Consider the following 21,899-nt stretch of genomic DNA (forward strand, 5'->3'; position numbering starts at 1 on the left):
GGGGGAGGCAGGACGGAGAGGGAGACAGGAGGGTGGGCAGAAGCCAAATGGAGAAGGGGGTGGGGGAGGGGAGGCGGGAGCACGGCAGAGCCAGACTGAGATTGATCCAAGACAGAGGCAGGTCCAGCTCAGCAGGAGTTGTGGGTCTGCTCTGTGCCAGTGTGGGGCCCTGGCTGGGGAAGGAAGAGGCAGTCCCCACCCTTAGGGTCCAGGGGTCCTGTGGGGGAGCAGATATAACCACATGTAATTTCACTATGAGATAAGGGTCCATGTGTGGGGTTGTGGGATCAGAAATCCTTGCTGCTCTCGTAACAGATACGTCACACAGATATACACAGATACAGCGAGAGAGGGAGTCTGGCAGGTGGCAATCAATTTTGAGGGATCAGAGGAGCCAAGCTCTGTGATAAAGAAAACGGCCCAAGACATGACTGTTGATCACAAAGCCTCCTCACTGAGGGTCTCCCTGACCCCTTGGTGGAGGACGTCTGTCACTCTTGCCTCAGTGGTCCCTCCCAGAGAACCTTTAGATATTCAGCTCTTCTCTTCGATGATGCAGACCAAGCTGTGTCATGCCCAGTGCCAGGCATTCCATAGCGCTCAATAGATGCTCCGTGAATAAACAACAGAATGACGAACCCTCTGAGGAGGATCGTATTTTTTCCATTTCATTAATGAGGAAGTTGAAGCTCTCCTTCAGCTTTGGGAGACTTAAAATAAAAGTCTTAGTATCCCTGGGCTTGAGCAGTCTGTTTTTCTGGAAAAAAAAAAAAAAAAAAAAGCTTAATATGTTTATAGGCTTGATTTATTTTTATTAGCTCCCATGTTGTCAACATGAAATAATTATAAATTCAAGATTACAGTGAAAATCGCTACCATTTTAATTTTTTAAAAAAGCTTAGGAGGCTTGGAGTCTATATATACAGCCTTCCATGTTTTCTCCTGGCAGGAAACTAGGAGATGAGGAGAAACCTGGTGAGAAATTGAAATTCCCATCAGCTCCCAGATCAGAAGCAGGAAGGGGAGCTGCGCCCCCTCCAGAGTCTGGACGGCTTCTCCTCTGGGCCTGCTTCAGATTATCTTTTGTCTGGTCAGGGCAGCCCCAAGTGGTCTGGCTTCTGGCCTCCCATAGAGCAACCAACTTTGGACCAGGCATAAGGGCGGCACAATTCTCCCTGCATCTGTCATCCCTGAAGGGAGCCACTGCCCAGCCCAGAAAAGTGCTTGTGTTTCAGTCAGCATCTGCCCCAGTTCTCCCCAGCTCCATTGTCCACCCCAGCTTGTATGTAAGTAATGGGTCAGCAGAGCCCTGCGCCTCCCCCTCCTGCTGTTCCACACCCCGCTGCCTTGCACATCCCACCCTTACCCCACGCACAGAGGCTGGAGGCTGCCATACTGGGAGAAGGGTGAGGCAGGGCACAATTTGTCTTTGTGTAACTATCTGTCAGGTACAGCTTGTGAAACCTCAGCCACCACCCCCCTACCATGCAAGAAAATAAATTACACAAATGCACACAGAGACATGGATGGCAAGATCTTCCCCTTGGCCCCCAGCAAGCTGGGGGAGGAAAGCTCTGCTCTGCTGAGCCCAGATCTGCAGACACCTGCAATGCAGCTGGGCATCCCTTCCTGGCCCTGACACTCAGGCTTTCATGTTTTCAGCTGTGTTCCTCACTGGGAGGGGGGGAGGGGAAGTCCATTTGGCTTCTAAGAACTCATGGATTCTGAGAAAGAATGAAAACAAACAAAACTCTTGGCAATTTCTGATGAGAGGAGTTGGGAAGTGGGAGAGAGGACTTAGAGTTGCCTGTACTTTGTAAAATGGACTGTAATGCAACTACAAATGCAATGTACTGAGCTCCTTCTCTGTAGTAGTGATGACAGCCCCTTTCTAGGATACAGCCAGGAGTGGAGTTCCAGGCACCATGCTGTGCTCTTTACACACATTTTCTCCTGGAATCCGCACAACGAAACCCTATGGAATGGATGTGTCCATCCTCACTGTAGTGTTGAGGATTTAACACTCAAAGATGGCGAGCGACTTGGCCGATCACATAGCTGGCTGTACCCAACTCCTAGTCCAGCTCTTCACCTTAAGGGGACAAGGCTCCCCAGAAGGCATGTGAGCCTGGCCCTTGATTGCAGAGGGGCTGTGCTGGGGTGGCTGTTGCTTGCGTCTTTGTGAGCTTTTGTTTCTTTCTCTATAAAATATGCAAAATATGGTCACTTTCATTGTATTCTTGTGAAAATTAAATAAGATAGCAACTCTTGGTACCTCTTGGGAGTCAATAAATGAAGTGCCTTGCCCTTCAGCCCTCTCTTGGATGTCCCTCTATGCACAGAGGAGCTTGGTGGTGGGAGCTTGGTTGGACACGGACACCCTTGAGTACTCAGAGGAGCATTCTGGGTCAGAGGGTCTTGACCCCTTCTGTGCCCAGGCCTCCATTGGCAGTTTGGTGATGCTTATGGACTCTTCACTGAAAGGATGAGTCGACACCAGTTGATGATCCACCGGAGAGAGCTCGTTTATTAGGCAGCACACACACATATATATAGGGCTTTAAGGGAAAGCTGATTGGTTTAAAATACAATCCCTATTTAGCATACCGGGGGGGAGCTGATTGGCGTGCGATTCACGCCGTGGGAAGGAGAATACGGAAGAGAAGGGCAATCAGCGCCATGATGGGGTGTGGCTGAGAAGGGATTATGTGATCAGGGTGTGATCCCTTGGGGCATTTGGGTTCTTACATTCCTCCCTTTTTCTTGTTTTAGGAAAGGGGATGTTGAAGTCATCGAGCTACTTCCTGCTGAACGGGGGCATTGTGGGGGGGGCAAAGGGAGGAAGGTACATAAAAACCCATTATGAAACCCCAAAGGAGGGTGGAGAAACAAGTAATTTCAAAAGGGGAGAAGTCCATAAACGTTCCTTGAAGCCACAAGTTGCACATGCACTGGTTCCATTGTTTGTAGTCGGAGACTGGAGGGGGCAACCAGGCGTCGGTGGCGAGGGAGTGTAGGAATGCATTTCCTCTGTAAGGTGGTACCTCATCAGCATCGGCTGAGGCGCTCACGAGATGAGGCGAGGGGTTCATGGGTATCTAGGAGCTGGTAGTTTCTAAGTAAAAGCTGGTTAAAGGCCTGATTAGAAATTTTTCCCACTTGGGCTTGAAGAATGATGCAGGGCAAGAAAAGGCAAGTTATGAGGAATAACAAACAGCATTCTTCTCCAAGGAAGATGCAAGTACCTCCTTTTTCTGCAGTGAGGAGGTCTAGTGCTCTACGGTTTTGGAGGGTGAGCCCCTTCAAGTTTTGAGGGTGGATGAAGAAGATAGAACAGTTCTGAATTGGAGTACAGAGTGAGTTGAGGGACGATGGTAACAAGAAGGCATGGGACAGTAAGATTAGACTGGATGGAGGTAGAGAGTGTTCCATTGCACCAGAAGAAAGAGCCTGTTGGGGCGAAGGTGTGGTTATAAATGGTTGAGGAAGGGAAGCGTTTAAGGGGACGGCCACCAGGAGCATGAGAGAAAACAATTTCCAGGAGAGAGAGAGAAAGATGAGTGTTTCAGAAATGATCTGTTGCCAGGTGTAAATGGGTGACCCTGGGGAGCTAGCAGAGGGGCCTGAAAGCTCCCTGGGTGAAATGAAAAGAACAGGAGAAGGCCAAGGAGAAGGTTCATGTCTCCGGAATTGGGGGTAAGGCTGAGGTCCGGGGTAGGCGGAGTTTGAAAGGGTCGGTAGGATGAGGGACACACTTAAAAGAATGGTGTGTTAAGTTCTTTTGCAGCTTGTTATTGGTGTTCTCGGTGGCCAAGGGCGGATTCTGAGTGTAAGGCTTCAGCCTGGAAATATGAATCCATGGAGTAACATGATTACCTGGCAGGGCAAGTTTAGCAGCAGTTGGAGTGCAAAGGATGACAGGACATGGGCCTTCCTACTTAGGGGCTAGGGGGGTTTTGGGTTCCGGGGAAGTGTAGAATACTAATTGGCCTGGGGTGAGTGAAAGGTTATTTTTGGAAAGTGATGGATCTGGAAGTAGCCAGTCCTGGTACTTCCATAATTCGGTGCGAAGGTGGGAGAGCAAGGGTAAGGCCATGGTGGGTGGTATGGGTCCTTCAGTTGCTGTGATCCCTGGGGGTAGGAGGGGCCTACCATACATGACTTCAAAAGGGGAAAGATTGGAGGGCCTTTTTGGGAGAGCTCTGGTCTTGAGTAGAGCGAGAGGTAGAAGACGGACCCAATCAAGGTGTAATTCCAGAGACAATTTAGTTAGTATGTCCTTTAAGGTTCTGTTGGTTCTCTCTACCTTTCCAGATGCCTGAGGTCTGTAAGAGCAATGTAGGTGCCAGGGGAGAGAGAGTGACTGGGAGAGTTTTTGTCTTATCTGGGTGGTAAATTCAGGTCCATTGTCAGATTGAATGGAAGTGGGCATCCCAAATCGTGGGATGATTTGGGAAAGGAGAGTCTGGGCTACGGTGGAGGCCTTTTTATTGGATGTTGGGAATACCTCTACCCATCCTGAAAAGGTATCAACAAACACTAAGAGGTATTTGAGGCGCCAGACAGAAGGCATGTGCGTAAAATCGACTTGCCAGTCGGCCGCGGGTGTGAGACCTCTGGCCTGGTGGGAAGGGTATGGCCCAGGTTTGAGAGGGGTCTTAGGATTGTGCATGAGGAGGAAATTTTTTGCAAGAGGGCTTTGTCAGATGGGGTGATTGAGAAGAAGGCTTGTAAAAACTGGGATAAAGCTTGGGGGCTCGAGTGAAACAGGTCATGGAGCAAGCGAAAGAGAGAGGACTTATCATCATTAGGCGGTTGAGGCTGAGAGGGTGTCTGTGAACCTTGGGAGCCATATGGAAGAATGGGAAATTGGTTTTGTGTCTGTGGGTGCATTGCTGCAGTGCGTGTAGCGAGGTCAGCCTTACAATTCCCGTGAGTGATTGGGGAATCGTCCCTCTGGTGGGCTCTGCAATGAATGACTCCTAATTCACAAGTAAATGGGATGCCTCAATTAATGTGGAGATTAAAGCTGAGTTGGTGATTGTGTTACCCTTGGTGTTAAGCAGACCGCGTTCTTTCCATATGGCGGCATGAGAGAGAAGTATGTGAAAGACATATTTGGAGTCAGTGTATAAGTTAAGAGTTCTTCCTTCAGCTAGAACGCAGGCTCGCGTGGTGGCGATAAGTTCGGCCTGCTGGTTGGTAGTACCCTTGGGTAAAGGTTGGGCCTCTATAACCGAATCAAGGGAGACTACGGCATACCCTGAGTAATGAGTGTTTCCTTCCTTGAATGAGGACCCATCCATGAACCATGTGAGATCAGCATGAGATAGGGGTCCCTCAGTGATGGAAGAGCAGTAAGGTATAAAATTTTGAAGGCTTTCTATGCAGCTGTGCAAAGGGGTGTTGGGGGAATCTGGTATAGGCAGTAGGGTGGCCGGATTTAGGGGTGGGCAGGTAGTGAAGGATAGGGCAGGATTTTCCAGCAACAAGGATAGGAGGGTTAGGATTGTGGAAGGTGGGAGGGATTAGAGAGCCTTATAGGTAAGGAAGCCTTTGAGGTGATATGGTGAGAGAATGGTGAGAGGTGCCCTAAATGTTAATTTGGATGCCTCCTTATGCAGTAACTGCCCCACTGCTAGGGCTCTTAGACAGGGTGCCCAGCCTCGTACAGTGGGGTCCAACTGTTTTGATAGGTATGCTACGGGGGCAAAGGAGGGGCCATAATTCTGTCCTAGGATGCCTAGAGCTTGTCCCGTATTTTCATGAACATAGAGGAAAAAGGGTTCAGTTAGATCAGGGAGATGAAGTGCAGGGGCTGTTAGAAGGGCCTGCCAAAGCTTGAGAAAAGGGCGCTGAGGTGAGGAGAGTAAAGGTTCTTCAGGAGGACCCTTACTCATATTATAGAGAGGTCAGGCTAGCAAAGAGAAATTGGGGATCCATGCTCTGAAATATCCGGCTAGACCCAGGAATGATAGGATCTCTGTTTTGGTTTTGGGGATGGGCAGGTCAGTAAGAAACTGTTTCCTGTCCAGGGTGATTTCCTTCTTTCCCGGGGAGAGGAGAAAACCAAGGTAGGTTACAGACAGTAAGGAGATCTGGGCCTTGGTGGGGGACACTCGATATTGCCTACCTGCTAGGAAGTTAAGCAAATGGGCAGTGTCAGCTTGGGATTGTTCCCATGAAGGACTGCATAGAAGGAGATCGTCCATATATTGTAATAAGGTGGACTCTGGATGGTTTAAGTGAAAAGATTTGAGGTCCTGTGCTAGGGTCTGCCCGAAAATATGAGGGCTATCCCGAAATCCCTGTGGCAGGACCGTCCAAGTGAGTTGTTCAGAGTGACGGGCGTGGGGGTCAGTCCATGTGAAGGCAAAAATGTCCTGAGTATCAGTTTCCAGGGGTATGGAAAAGAAGGCATCCTTTAAGTCCAGAACCGAGAAATGAGTAGAGGTCGCTGGGACCTTGGAAAGAAGAGTGTATGGATTTGATACAAGGGGATGAATGGAAATGACAGTGGCGTTAACAAGGCGGAGATCTTGGATGAGACGAAAGGCGCCATTAGGTTTTTTTACAGCAAGTATGGGAGTATTGAAAGGGGAGTGAGTGGGATGGAGATACCCCTTTTTAAATAGGTCCTGAATGATGGGGCTTAACCCGAGGAGGGATGTTGTGGTTAATGAATACTGAGCCTGACAAATATATTTGGAAGGGTCTTTTAGTTTTATGCGTACAGGGGAACACTGGGCCAGAGCAGGGCTGGCAGTGTCCCAAACTGTGGGGTTAACAGGGTGCATTAAGATGGGTAAGGACTTCTTTGGAGGGGTGGGATTAGTGGGATCTTGGGCTTGAACTAGTGCTAGGAGGAAGGAAACAGGGGAAGAGGAAGAGGACAGGGGCAAAGTAATGGAGACTTGAAGCCGTGATAGAATGTCCCGACCCAACAAGGGGATGGGGCATTGTGGCATGACTAGAAAGGAATGGGAGAAAACGAATTGAGTGCCTTGAAGGCAGCAGGTTAAAAGAGGGGTTTTTTTGGGGAAAGATTTGTTTACCTCCTACCCTGACTATAGGAGAGCAGCTGGAGGTGGTGGGGCCTTTATATTCCCTTAAGACCGAAAAGGTGGCTCCAGTGTCCAGGAGGAAAGATATTGGGTGGCCGTCCACAACCATGGATACCCTGGGCTCCTGCTTTGTTATAGAGATGGTCGGGAAGGGCCCAAGGCTCCGTCAGTCCTCCTCAGCGAAGCCCACCATAGGTGGTGTCCACGGTTGGGGGACTGTGGGGCAGTTGGTCCCTCACCCCTTCGGGCGAGGGGGCAATCAGATCCCCAATGTCCCTTCTTTTTGCATTTTGGACAAGGAGTGGTGGGTGGCCTGGGGGTGGGACAAGCCTTTGCCCAATGCCCTTCCTTTCCACATTTAAAGCAGGCTCCAGGTGGAGGCTTAGAGGTGGAGGCTGTGGGAGGGCGCCCAGGGGGTTTGATAAGCTGGGCCAACATCTGGAAGTTGGCATGGTCGGCCTTTTGTTTTCAACGTTCCTTTTCCTCCTCCTGATTATGAAAAACCTTGAAGGCCACTAACAGGATTTTGGTCTGAGGGGTTGCAGGACCCTGCTCTAATTTTCTAAGTTTGGTTTTAATGTCGGGGTAGGATTGGGCCAGGAAATAGGTCATAAGGACATGCCGGCCGTCTTCTGAGTTGGGATCTAAGTTAGTGTATTGTTGAAAGGCCTGAGTTAATTTATTGAGGAACTTGGAGGGAGTTTCCTCCTTTTTTTGGACAATTTCTTGAATTTTTTGGAAATTGACAACCTTGCGAACCGATTTTTTGAGGCCAATTATTAAGCAAGAGGCAAAACGGTCTTGAGCCTGGATTCCCTGAGCTGTGTTATAATCCCAGTTAGGTTCCTGTTCTGGGACTGCTTGGGGGCCTGGCGGGTGATTTGGATTGGTACGATGGGTGTCAGTGGCATGGGTTTGGGCTGTATCCCAGTCCTTGCGGCGTTCCTCGGGGAGAAGGGTATTGGCTAGGAGCATGAAGATGTCATGATGTGTGAGGCTGTAGGCCTGCAGGATCCACTGGAATTCTTTAATGTAGGTGGTAGGGTCGGTAGAGAAAGAGCCTAGTCTTTTTTCTAATTCTGTAAGGTCAGCTAGGGAAAAGGGAACATGGACCCTAACTACTCCTTCAGCCCCAGCTACCTCACATAGTGGGGCGATTGTTAAAGGGGTGGGGGGGTCCTCAGGAATGGGTGAAAGGGGGGCTTAGTGGGTCAGGAGTAGGGGAGGGTAAAGACGGAGGAGTGGATTGCGCAGGAGGTGCAGAAGGTGACACGGATGACAGGGGAGGAGGAGCGGGCACCGGAAGCACTGGGGGAGGAGGAGATTGGTAGGGTGGGGGTTCATCAGCAGGGTCGAAATCGAGGGGTGACTGTGAAGATGGTTTACAGGCTAAAAGGACTTGAGAGGGAGCACAGGAGGAGCAGAGGGTGGGGTTCTGAGACAAGAGGCGAAAAGCCTCGATGTAGGAGATCTCCTTCCATTTTTTTAGGCGCTGGCAGTAGTTAAAGAGGTCTCGTAGAATGTTAGGATCTAGTGTGCCCACAAGGGGCCATGTGTTTTGATTATCTAAAGGATAATAAGGCCAATCTTGTGTGCAGAATTTGGAGGAGTTTGGGCTTAATATCCGGCCTGAGGGAAAGGTTGGTGAGGTTTTTCAGAAGGCATTGAAGTGGAAAGTCCCCTAGGGAGGAGGAGGAAGCACCCATTCTGGTCTCTTAATGGGAATTTAGACAGAAATCGGACAGAGATTAGTGATAAGACAGATCCTTCGGCCCAGTTGGGAAAGGCGGGATCCTAGAGGGCATCCCCAGTAGGTCACGTCAGTCCCGGCAGGTTCAGGTACGAACCAGGAGGAGAGAAGGGAAGTGTGGGTCGTCACTCAGACCTTCACTTCTCTAGGGCAAAAGCCCGGTGCCTGAAGGAAACCTAGCACTAGGAATTTCTGGTCGGGTCCCAGACCCGGAAAGTGGAGAGAAGAGAGTGGTGGACAGGAGGGTGAAAGAGAGAAGAAGAGAACAGAATGGGGCTTTTAACCTCCAAAAATGAAAGTAAAAGTTTACTGGGTCTTTGGAACCTGTTATAGTTTGGGAATTTATGGTGGTCATGAAGACCGTGGTGGGGTGGGGTATGGTCGTTAGGGGCTACTGGACGATCATGGCTAGACTCCCTGTGGTAGCCTCAAAAAGGGCTGGTGCCCTTTAGGAAAGGGGGCTTACCTAATGATGAGCCGGTGGTGAGCGGAAGGAGCCAGCGCCAGAAAGAATGGACGGGGGTGGATCGTCAGTGGTGAGCGGTGGAAGGGAGGCCGGTCCCGGCCGGACGGAGTTCCCGAGGGGGACTCAAAAAGTGCTGCTGCTGCGATTCGAAAAGTGTTGCCGCTCGAGGGAGCACCGAGGGGCGACCCGGAAAGTGTTACCGCTGCAATCTGAAAACTGTCGCTGCTTGATGGGAACTCCGTCCCGGGTTTCGGCACCAAATGAAAGGACGAGTGGACACCAGTTGACGATCCACCGGAGAGAGTTCGTTTATTAGGCAGCACACACACATAAATATTGGGCTTTAAGGGAAAGCTGATTGGTTTAAAATACAATCCCTATTTAGCATACCGCATGGGGCTTGGGGGGGAGCTGATTGGCGTGCGATTCATGCAGGCGGGAAGGAGAATGCGGAAGAGAAGGGCAACCAGCGCCATGGTGGGGTGTGGCCGAGAAGGGCTTATGTGATCAGGGTGTGATCCCTTGGGGCATTTGGGTTCTTACATTCACAGTGTTCCCAAATGGATAAACTGAAACACATAGGAGTACAAAGGAAACCAATTTTACTGAAATACAGTTATTGAAAAAAAATCCCAAAGCAAATTTGTGACACAGTCATCTACCACCTTCCTTAACAATGCATTCAATAACCAGATCTGGTGGCAAATATATTAACCACCATAATTACCAAGTTGTGATGCGCATAAACAATATTTCAGAAGACGTGCAACAACTGGTATGACATGAAAACAACTTGATTTTTATTAGTGACAGAGACACAGGAAGTGCTAATACTATTGGGGCTTGTCATGAAGAAACACTAAATTCACATAGAGATTAGTGAAAATGTAGTCACCTGTCCCATCCAAGTTCTCAGCCTCCCCAAAATGTATCCATCCACCCCAGGTTAAGAGTAGAAGCAATTGGAAGATAATGTGGATTAATTTTTTTTATTAAAAAAGTACAATATAGAGGTAGAAACTGAGGAAATCAAATAAAGCCTTCCCTCAGACAGAGAGTGTTGGACAGTACATGGACCTTCCTTTTGCTCAGATCTACCCAAAAGAACTTTCTGGAATATACAAGGCATTTTTATGGATGAGGCAACCAAGAACCAGGGTAGCTGAGAGACTTGTCTGAGAGCCCTAAGGCATAAGCAGTGGAACCAGACACAACCCTCTCAGTGCCCCTGACTGTGACCCTCTGTGCTCTCCACCTTGCTGGGCAGGGTGTCCTCTGCCTCCTCTGTTGAGCCCTGCTCCCTCCACCCCTGTACACTGTGCTGTGCCTCTGTGTGTGTGTGTGTGTGTGTGTGTGTGTGTGTGTGTGTGTGTGTGTGTGTGTGTGTGTGTGTGTGTGTGTGTCTCACTGAGGTGCAGCTTGAGGAAACCTTCCTTGGGAGGGTTTGACTGGGTGGCAGGAGGGAGCCGGGCTCAGAGGAGTGGTGGCAGCCCCTTCAAGCTGAAGAGAAAGGTTTGCCATTCAGTTGGGGACAGGAAAAAGCTGTTGACATTTACTGGGGGTGAGGATGTGGGGCAGCAGCCCTCCTGGCTCTTCTTTAGCAGGCTGGATAAATTGGGCTGTACAAAGACTTTGTCATCTGGAGCTGCCCACACTTAATCTCACTGGGAGTTGAGGTGGGGTCTTCTGGGTTCTCCCAGTGTAAAGAATGCAAGCCTTAAGCACAGAAGATCAGCTGCACCCTTGACTTGCATTGAAACCTTGAGCAGGTTTCTTCACTTTTTTGAACCCGTGTTTTAGAAAGAAGACTAAAGAGAACTTCCTCTTAGTGATCTTGGGAGGAGCCAGGGAATAATGAAAGTAAAATCACTTTGTAAACTCTAAAATATTCTATAGGCATTAGTTATTTTTAACAGGAAAGTACACAAATCACCCTTGCATGATTGTCTTCCAGAACCATCTTACTTAGATTGAGCATTAACTAAATTAAGGAGATCCACAAATCTCCAAGAAATGTGCTCTTGCTAAATCACTGCTCCTTTCTGAACCCAAGCCAGGCATAACTATTTTTCTGCACACATTAAAAAGGATCTACCTATTTGGCTTTCCCTACTTAAAATATTAACAGGTAGAATTACTAAAGGGCACCTTAGAATTCACAAAGATTTTTTATATCTATCTCCTTAGCTCCTCAGAATCCTGTGAGATGGGTGTATTTTTTTTCTCTCTATTTTACGAGGAGGAAACTGAGGCTCATTTATGCAGGGAATTAGTGGTCAGGAAGGTCCAGGAGTCCATCTTCTGACTTGTCCTAGTATTTAATTAGGATTGAGACACTCATTCGGGGGTGGAGGCAGCAGTGATAAAAGGAGCTAGGGAGGCAATACAATGTGGAAATTCTTCCTGTTTAAAGGAAAACTAATAACTGGGACGGTTCAGGGATGTTTTCTTTATTCTTGGGTAGTGACTTATCCAATAGTGTTCAGCATTCCTATGTCGGGTCCACTGTCTTACTCACGGATAGTTGGGAAATGTCACAGCTCTTAAAACAGCGGCTTAAGGGAGGCATTCTCTGAAGTGGCTTTTCCTGATCTAGAAGTGCCAAAGAGCTTAACTCTTTAGTTCGGAGCCACTCTGCTGTTCTATTCCTGGGGTATTTCTGCCCTCTGACGGTGAGAGAGGTGAGTTACAGATGTGCTGACAGATTTCTGGGATCTCAGCTGTTACCACCCTACTGTGGTTCATCTCTTAGGATTGTCACTCACTGTAGAATTCCCTGGATGCAGGGATCTGCCCCAGGCACAGTTGCAGACTATAGACAGACCTTGGCACCCCGTAGGACAGCATCTCTGTACTCCACAATGTGTCACTCCCCAGACCACAACATCTGGGCTCTCTGAGCACTAGACAAAGCCCAGAACTGCCCTGAGGTGATGTTAGAGGTGGTTCAAGAAACAGGGTGCTAGATCTTACTCAGTCACTAACTTACCAAGAAACCTTGACCAGGCATGTTACTTGGGGTATCTTTTTAAAGCCTCAAACTATTCTGTGAAATAAGTATTATGCCCATTTTACAGATAAGAAAATGGAGGCTTAGAGAGTTTAAATCAGTGACTCGTCACAATCTTCAGAATTATGAAGGACCCCAATGAGCTTTTGTTTATGTGGCTTATATTTATCTGTATTTACTGTATTAGAAATTAACACTAAGCTTTAAAAAGTACTTATGAATTTATGTAAAATTAACAATGGCAAACATCATTTGTTAACATAAATAACATTTGGAGAGAAAAATGACATTGTTTTAAGTTTGCAAATCTCTTTAGGACACATCACTTAGTCTCTCAAAATTTTTGCTGTATACTCCTGAAGGAATGAGAGGCAAAAATGAAAATAAGACCTTAATATTTTTTGGAAATAGTTTCAACCTCATGGATACCCTCAAAAGGTCTTGGGGGATCCCCAGGGATCCCAGGACCACACTTTGAGCCCCTCTGGCTTAGATCTTTTGCTGTGGGTGCACAGCTAGTGTGGCCTCCAGGATGTCCTCTGAGCCTCTCCTCTTCACTGTCTGCCTCACTTACCACCTCTGGGCATCAGGGGCCTCCTCTATAAACAGAGTAGAATTTTGGGGTGGCTTCCGGCCCTCCTGGCTCTGACAATTCATGAGTCTGTCTGGATGGCAACAGCTCTGATTCCTGGGCTACTGTCCACGTAGGGAATCCACAGTTTTTGAGCTTCAGTGAGCTGGAACAAGGGAGACCAGTGGGGGTCTCCTTCCATTCTCACACCCTCTTGAAAAGGCAGCTCGGTGAGTCCCAAACTTTTCCAGGTGTCTCACCCCATGCTCAACTTGTGGCAAACCATTTCAGCCCGACACAGCCAGTCAGTTCTCGGAGCTGGGAGAATGGGAGTGGGTGGCAGTCCCCATGGCTGTCACATGCTTGTTGACAAAGTTCTGAAGACGGACCCCTCTGCGCTCCACTCCTACCTCCTCCGCACACACACCCTTAAAAAGCTACTGAGCAGAGAAAGGTTTACAAAGTGCATTTCAGGTGGAAGGAATGAAATGGGAGAGTCATAGGAACAGGAAAGTGCCAACAGCTTTGGAAAGTTTTGTTACTAAGCCAGCATTTCGCCTGGTCTTCTTGATGCAGTGTCTCCCTACTCCTATTCTTCCTATTTCACCCATGTCAGGTTTATCTGGAACATTCATTTCACTGGTTACTCCCTTCCTCAAAAACCTTTCCTGCCTCCAACTTGGTTGAGACTGAATACCCTAGGTTTTGTTTATGTGGGTTACATTTATCTACATTTATTGTATTAGAAATTAACACTAAGCTTTAAAAGTACTTGTTACTTATGTACAATTAACAATGACAAACTTATTTGTTGACATAAATAAGATATTTAGAGAAAAGAATGCACTGTTTCATGTTTGCAAATCTCTTTAAGACATGTCGAGCACTCTCTCAAAAACTCTGCCGTATATTCATGAGAGAAAGAGACTGGAAAAGGAAAACAACACTTTAATATTTTTATGAAAATACTTTTGACCTCATGGATCCAAGAAAGGGTCTTGGGGGATCCCCAGTGATCCCAGGACCATACCCTTACCACTGGCTGGTACTCTTCTCTGACCTGATCTCCCATTGCTCCCTCCATACACCATGCAGCTGGTGCACTGTCCTTTGTCATGCCTCACGAATGCCCTTCTACTCTGAGTCTAGGCTGTATGTTTCCCTAACATGTCACCTGCTTCAGGAAGCCCTTACCAACCGTGCCAGTCCACGGGGCCCCTCTGGCTTCAGAATGCCTAGAACCTTCCATTAGTTTCCCATCCTTTACCATCTAGTGTTGTTATTGGCCCAAAGGAAGCCTTTAGCCACGTCTGGACAGGAAGCTCCCTGCAGGAAGCCTCTCACTGCCTTCACCCTCTGGTCCCTGTTGCCCACTGGATGCTTTATGCTGGTCACTAGTTGTTGGCTCGATCCCTCCCGCTGCAGGAGCTGGAGCTACAGACCTCTCTGTGGGTGCTGAGGTGAAGCCACAGGAGGAGAAAACAGAGGCACATGCACCCCAGGCAGGGCAGTTGCTGCTCATCTCCCACAAGAGACATCACAAAGTCATGCTAGTGGCATTTTTGAGCAAAAAGATTTCTGATAGATAAAGAAGACTTTGCTCAATGCCGGCGATGTCTTCTTTTACAATGAATGCAGGAGGCAGCATGGGAGAGGAAAACAACCCAGGCTTTGCTATGAGACTTGGACAGATAACCAGCCTCTCTGACCCTTTGAGCCTCAACTTCCCGTCTACAGGAAGGATAATACCTTTTCTGTAGGGTAGCCAGGCAGAACAGACATGTTGTATGTTAAGAGCCAGCATACGACAGTACTTCAGAAAGTTTTTGAACAAATAGAATTACAAGACGATATGAATCTTTCCATGACCTTTTTGAAAACTCTTCATTTACTTGATGCTCAATATATAATACCTGTTCTAAAATTCTGAAAATTTCTTCCCAGGAGATCTTATGGATAAGATATTTCCATTAGTGTGGACAATTTGATTATAGTCTTTCATGGAGTTAGAGGGACTAACTATCCTGCTATCAGAATTTGAGGGATAGAGGCTCCCTTTACCTACCTGATGGCTTCAGGACCGGGTTCGCTGACGCGTTGCTGCCCTCTGGTGGCCAGAAGCTTACAATGCAGCCTGGCTGGTTTATCATTAAGTCCCAAGTTAACAAAAGCTGAGGACAATGTGGGATGTGTGAGGAACCTAGGGAGTAAGCAGATTATGGATAAGGGAAGAAGATGGTTCTGAGCTACCTGGGAGGAGGGTGACTTACAGTTCCTGGGAACTGTGGAACAGCCTGGCCCAGGAGTCATTTATCACATGCACACAACTGGTAAATGAAGAAATGTACTTAAGACCAACTAAGGAATGCCTTAGAGATCTGCCCCACCTCACACCACTGCTTCAACTCTGCTTATTATTGCCTAGCAGGGTTTGTGACATCCAGTCCTACCTATGTCTCCAGCCTCATATTGCTCTATTTTTGCTCTTTCTGTGCTCCAGAACCTCTAACCGTCTTTCTGTCCCATTAATGCAGCAGACTGCTCCTTCACAGACACTTTCAGGTGCTGTCTCTCTCTCTCTCTAGGGTGCTTTACCCTTCTCCTGCCGCATCTCACCTGTTTCATGTCCATTCATGCTTCAGCTCTCAGCCCAAGCATTACTTCCTCAGGTAAGCCTTCTCCATCTAGGTCAGATTAATTTGATATACAGTTTCACACAGCCAAATTCCTTTTTCAGATAATTTTTCTCAGTTTATAATTAATCATTTATCTATGTGATTATTTCATTAATATCCGTCACTCTCACTATGCTCCATAGGCTCTGAGAGAGGGAAGGTGGGGCCTCCTTCTGCTAATCTTGTGTACCCAGCACCCAGGACAGGGCCTGAACACAGTAAGTGCTCAGTAAATATCTGAGGCACTTGCAAGACAGGACAGAAGGATTTGAAGAGTGTTAAGAGTGCTGAGGATCGTTCTGTCTTTTGCAGAACTCTTCCCAACGCAGATACATGGGAACCTTGCCCACTCACAGCAAGGCAGCATTCCCCATCCCACCCCCACAAGCCCCTACGTCCCAAGGAGGCATGCTGAATTGAGAGGGGTGTGACAGACAGCTCAAGAGCAATGCTAGCCAGCTTTTAATGAGGTGGGCCTGAGCTGCCAGTGGTGAGAGTTATATGTTTTCCCAGGCCATGAGGCTTTTCTGTTCCATCTGCCAATCACTTGTGGTCTGTTTCACCTGAAGCTGGTCAACCACAAAAACAAACACCAGCAGCAGCATCACTACCAGGCACTCAGAAGGCAGGTGGGAGCCCTGACTGGGGTGGGTTCCCCTTGGGTCTGATGGCACCACTACCCTCTCCTCAGCACCATGGGACCGAGCTCCTCAATTTCTATGGGTTAAAGTAAAAGTGAAAGAGTGACCCATGGTTTGTGATGCAGAGTGCACAGCCTGTATTCAAGGAGAGACTTATTCTTATGATGGGCTGAACATAGTCTCATGATTCTAAGCAATGGGAAAAGCTTTTGAGGAGGGAGGGTCTTGGATTGAGACTTACGGAGTCGAGTGAATGTGAAGGTCCAGGCAAGGGGACAACTGATATGCTGTTTGTAGGAGGAAAGGTTAACAATGAGGTTGGGTAGAGAGGTTTTTCTCCTAGAAACATACTCATTCCCTTTAGGTAAATGGTCAAATGCTCCTTAGGGTAACCCAAACCTAATTGGATGGGAGTATGGCTTTTCAAAAAACTACCTCTTTAATTTCAATTTCATTTTCAAAAGGAGCTAATTTGTTCCAAAATTAAATGAGAAAACAAAAACATTTAGAATATATTTTAAAATTTTGCCAACCCTCTAAGTTGGGGGGTGGTGGAGAAGAGGAGAGAAAAGCATTCGGTGCTTCAAATAATTTTTTGCGAAACACTCTTTATTCCTAGAGTTAGGTGAAGAGTAGGAAGGAATTTACCTGGAATCCAGGATAGCACGAGCTGCTCCACTTCAGCCATCTGCTGGAACTGAGATTCCAGTATAGCTTCATTATGTAGTTTGGGATGCTCTTAGCTCCAAAGAATTTTGATATCTCACAGTCAACACTTGCCTAAGTTAATAAGAAAAATGGGGCTTTGTCACCTACTTTTAATTCTTCATGTGTTTGTTCCTTTCCTCTGTTCATGCAGAAATCTGAAGCCATTCATAATTTCAGTCTAGCAGATTCACAGAGGAAAAGACATTCAAACTCACAAGTCAGGAGAAGCCAAAGAACAGCAGGATGAGTGTGCATTGTAAGGGAGGTGGTGCTAGAGGAGGGGAATGAGGCCCGGGGGGAATGTGCGGCATTGGGGGAGCTGCGGGGCTAATGCAGCTCTTCCTGCCCAGTCTCTAGGCTCTTAGAGAGCTCCAAGATGGCCCTGCCTCTTGGCTGCCAGGTCTTCACCTCAATGGAGTCTTTGCCAAGAGTCCTAGATCTTCATGCCGTCAGTGTTGCCTCCTTTCTTGTGTCTGGCTCTCTGTTCATGTTGCCTTTGTCTTTGGCTACTTTCCAGACCAGGATTAGTAGAGTGACCAGAATCGTTAGGAGTGTGAAGAAGAGAACTTTTACTCGTAAGCAGGATCAGATATGGCAGTGAGTGGACCCTTGTCCCCTAGGAAGGCTGGAAGTTGTGAGGAAGACATAGGTTTCTCAAAGAGAGCCAGATACGTGGCATAAGCAGAGTGCGCACATGAAAACATGAAGAGAACTGGGCTTGCTCTTTCCTCTATCCTAGAAGTGGGTGTGGAGCTTTAGCCAAACATGAACTGATCTTGTTCCTCACATGGGGCCATTTTCCTCTGGATGTAACAGAAAAGGCAGAGGAGTTTGATCAGCAAGTTTGAACAACTGCTTCCTATGCAAACACAGTCCTGAGTTGCTGGTATGCCAGAATTCTAATTATGAGCCTCGGAGTTTTGTGCAGTCCAGAGCCTCACCTCTGCCTATACTGAACTGGGCAGATAGAGAGGTTTGGAAAATCATGTTAAACAAGAAGACTTACTTAAGGGGTAATGAGCACTTTATGTAGTGACACCCTCTTCTGCAGCCTAAAACGCAAGCACTTTTTCTGGATTGGTTAACGGAGGTGTGTGAAGTCTGTAAATTTCACAGGGAGACATTTTTCTTGGCACAGAATTTCTTTGATACATATATGGCAATACAAGAGAATATAGTAAAACACCTTTTCAGCTTATTGGGATTTCATTTTTATTTATTTCTGCCGAACTTGAGGAATTCTGTCTTTCCAAGTTGCGCCAGTTTGCTTATGTTACAGATGGGGCTGTTCAAGAAAAGAAATTCTTACCATGGAATTAATGATTATGGAGGCCCTTAAGTAGCATTTAAATGACCATTGTGTCCTGGCTGAATGTATATGTGCAGGATGTATATCTAAATGATTCATATGAAGTGCTACTGCTGCAGCATCTCTAGCACATCTTCATAAAGAGGGCAGAGATTTTAGATCTCTGTGTCCTGGATGTTGACTGCTGTATTAGTCCATTTTGTGTTACTGTAACAGAATATCTGAGACTGGGTAATTTATAAAGGAAAGAGGATTATTTGGCTACGATTCTGGGACAGCTGCATCTGGCATGGGCCTCAGGCTGCTTCTACTCATGGCGGAAAGTGGCAGGCAGCCAGCGGGTACAAGCAGATCACATGTCAAGAGGAAGCAAGAGAGAGAGAGAAGGTGCCAGGTTCCTTTAAACAATCAGCTCTGGTGGGAACTAACAGAGCAAGAACTCACTCACTACCCCTCCTCCCCCAGGAAGAGCATTAATCTATTCATGAGGGATCCGCCCTCAAGACTCAATCAGTTTCCAACACTGCCACATTGGAGATCAAATTTCCACTTGAGTTTTGGAGGGGACAACACATCCAAACTCCATCAGCTGCTTAGAATTTTCTTAGAGTGTACTTGCTGCTCCTGCCTTGTGTTATTTCTCTTCATCTGAATTGATGCAAAAGGCTTCAGGGTATCAGTGGTGCAATGCAGAGAAATGTGCCAAGTGGATGGTCCTGTTTGCCATGGTTTTAAGGGAGGCAGGGAACTCAAGACTGAAGCACTTCAGGAAGGGTCCTGCTGAAAATGCACACAACATACAGACCCATATAAACTGCTTGGATTTGCTGGACAAAGCCCAAGCAAAGAAAGCCATATTGTCTGAACAAAATAGGATTTCTTCTCCCCCTGCTGGGGTCTTCACCTCACCCACAGAGCAGTAAGAAGAAAGGCAGTGGGCTGAGAACAGTGTGACCACGCCTGCATTCTCCACCAAAGACAGTTGTGCAGAAATGCCTGCTCAAAACTCCCTTCTGTTCATTGCAGCAGAGTCGTGCATTAGCTTTTACAGATACTTAAATGGAGTGTGTCTCTTCCACAGTGGAAGTATTTCTGTGGATCCCATTGGACAAGGAGAAGTGTTTTTTATTGAATGCTTAGATTTTTTAAACAAGTGGGTCAAGTACACCAGCCACCTGCAGAACACCAGTGAGTGCTCCAGATGCTTCTAAGGCAGGTGGTACTTGACTTGATTGACTATTCACACAAATGACAAAGGCTTGAGTTGGGGAATGCCACTGTTGCTGTTGGTCCCAATTTGAGTGTTGTGGGTTGTGTCCTATTAAGTGGAACACATGTTTGTGAGCAAGTGTTGTGATGCAGAGCCCGCAACCAGCTGGGCTGGTGTCCTGACCTTTTCACACCATCAGTTTACGATGTGCAGTACCTTTTATGAACTCTTGAGAGTAATGCTGTCTATCCATGTTTAAATAAAGATAGTACTGTCTTTGAGAAAAAAATTATGATGGAAATATTGATAGAAACAAAGAGCAAAATAAATCACAATCATGGTTGGAGATTTTTAAACATACTTTCTATCAGCAATTGATAAAATAAGTGACAAACAATCAATAAGGATATTGAAAATTTGAACAATACTGTCAATGACAATGACCTAATTTAAACCTAATTGAACATTACAGCTAAAAACTTCTAATATATGTTTTTTTCCAGCACACATAGAACCTTTACTATAGTAGACCATATGCTGAGCCATAAAATAAAATCTCGGTAAATATCCAAGGATCAAAATCACTGAGAACATTCTCTGATCACAATGGAATTAAACTTACTTGTCAATAACAATAAGACATCTAGAAAATACCCAAATATTTGAAATTAAGCAGCATAAGCCTAAATAATTCAAGGGTTATAAAAGGATTCAAAAGAGAAATTAGAAAATATTTTGAACTGAATGATAATAAAAACACAACATGTCAAAATATGCAATATACTCCAAAAGTGGGAGAAAGAGCAACTTCAGAGCTCCGATGCTTATATCAGTCAGCAAGAAGGAAGGTTTAAAATCAGTGACGTGTCTCCCATGTTAAGAAGCAAGAACAAAAAGAGCGATGTAAACCCAACATAAATAGAAGATAATAAAGATAAAGAAATTAATAAAACAAAATAAACAATAGAGAAATGCAATAAAGACAAATGTTTGCTTTCGAGAAGATTAATAAAATTGATACATCCCTACCAAGAATAATCAAGACAAAAGAGAGAGAGAGAAAAAAACCCCTCCAAATTATCAATATTAATAATAAAAGAAGAGATATTACCACAGATCCTGTTATTAAAGAGGTAACTTGGGAATATAATAAAAAGATTTATTCCAATATATCTGAAAATTTTATTAAATGAAAAAAAATTCCCGAGAAACACAATTTACTGAATCTGAGACAAGAAGAGAGAGAACATCCAAATAGCTCTATGGTAATGATAATTTGTTATTAAAATAATAAATAATAAATAAGACAAAGTAAAAATAAAAATAAATAATAAATATTAACATATTTTGTTTTAAGAAAACACTTCCATAAAGAAAAATCCTGGTCCAGAAGGCTTAGTGAATATTATCAAACATTTAAAGAAAAACATTCCAATCTTACCTAAAATGTTTGAGAAAACAGAGAGGTCAACAGTTCCCAATTTACTTTATGAGGTCAGCATATCCCTAACATAAAACCTTACAAAGAAATAACAGGAAAAGAAAATTACAGTCTAATTCTACTCATAAGTCCAGACACATCAATTCTTAAAATTTAATAAAATCTGCAACCTCTGTAAAAAGTTTATTATATTATGACCATGTGGAATTTATCCCAGAAAAGGAAGATTGGCTTAATATTTGAAAATCAAACTGTAATTAATCACATTAACAGAATATAGGAGAATAATTACATATTTGTATTGACAGATACAAATAAAAGATTTGAAACATTCAACACCTGCGTGACAAAAAAACCTCCAGTAAATTAGATATAGAAAGAAACTTCCTCTATTTGAAAAAGGGTAAAACCCAAAAGTTATAGCTAACATCATACTAATGGTGACATATATATTTTTTACTAAGTATGTGTTCACCATTTCTATTCTGAAAGGAAAAACCCCAGCCCGAGTGCAAAATAAGACACACCAGGAGACAGGGACTCAAACAAAGTGTTTGAACAAGCAAAATGAACATGCGGGCTGCCCTCTCAAAAGTGGGAGCAGCAGCAGGGAGAGTCGGGGTGGGCCTTTTATATCCAGTTAGGCTGAGCTGGACTGTTCCTATTGGCTAAGAAGGAAGGGGAGGGAAGCGAGTGGGGTTTAAGCTGAGCTGGGACTTTCTCACAGGTTTGCAAAATTGCGTGCACGGGAAGGTGATGTGGCAGCGAGGGGATTTTTCTGGGTGGGGGTTTTCTGGGAAACTTTCTCAGGTGCCATTTTGTGTATCTCAGTCTTTAACACCATTTTACTTTTCTGGCGGAGGGTATATTAGCCAACATATTCAATATTGCACTGGATGTCCCAATCTTATTAAGAATTAGTAAAGCAAAGGAAAGAAATTAAAGAAATAAAGACTACAAAATAGGACTAACTACATTTATTTGTAGGAAATAGGACTAACTACATTTATTTGTAGGTATGATAGTCTTTATAACAGAGAATATTTAATCCTGT

General features: G+C 45.7%; 2 pseudogenes; one reads left to right on the top strand and one right to left on the bottom strand.

Annotated features, from left to right (window-relative positions):
• Positions 1-17,326: 17,326 nt before the first annotated feature.
• On the bottom strand, positions 17,327-17,532 carry LOC134384300 (small integral membrane protein 42-like; annotated as a pseudogene).
• Positions 17,533-17,587: 55 nt separating this feature from the next.
• LOC134384301 (G1/S-specific cyclin-E1-like) lies at positions 17,588-19,117 on the top strand (annotated as a pseudogene).
• Positions 19,118-21,899: the final 2,782 nt, after the last annotated feature.

Source organism: Cynocephalus volans, chromosome 8 (assembly GCF_027409185.1).
Source record: "Cynocephalus volans isolate mCynVol1 chromosome 8, mCynVol1.pri, whole genome shotgun sequence".
NCBI lineage: Eukaryota > Metazoa > Chordata > Mammalia > Dermoptera > Cynocephalidae > Cynocephalus > Cynocephalus volans.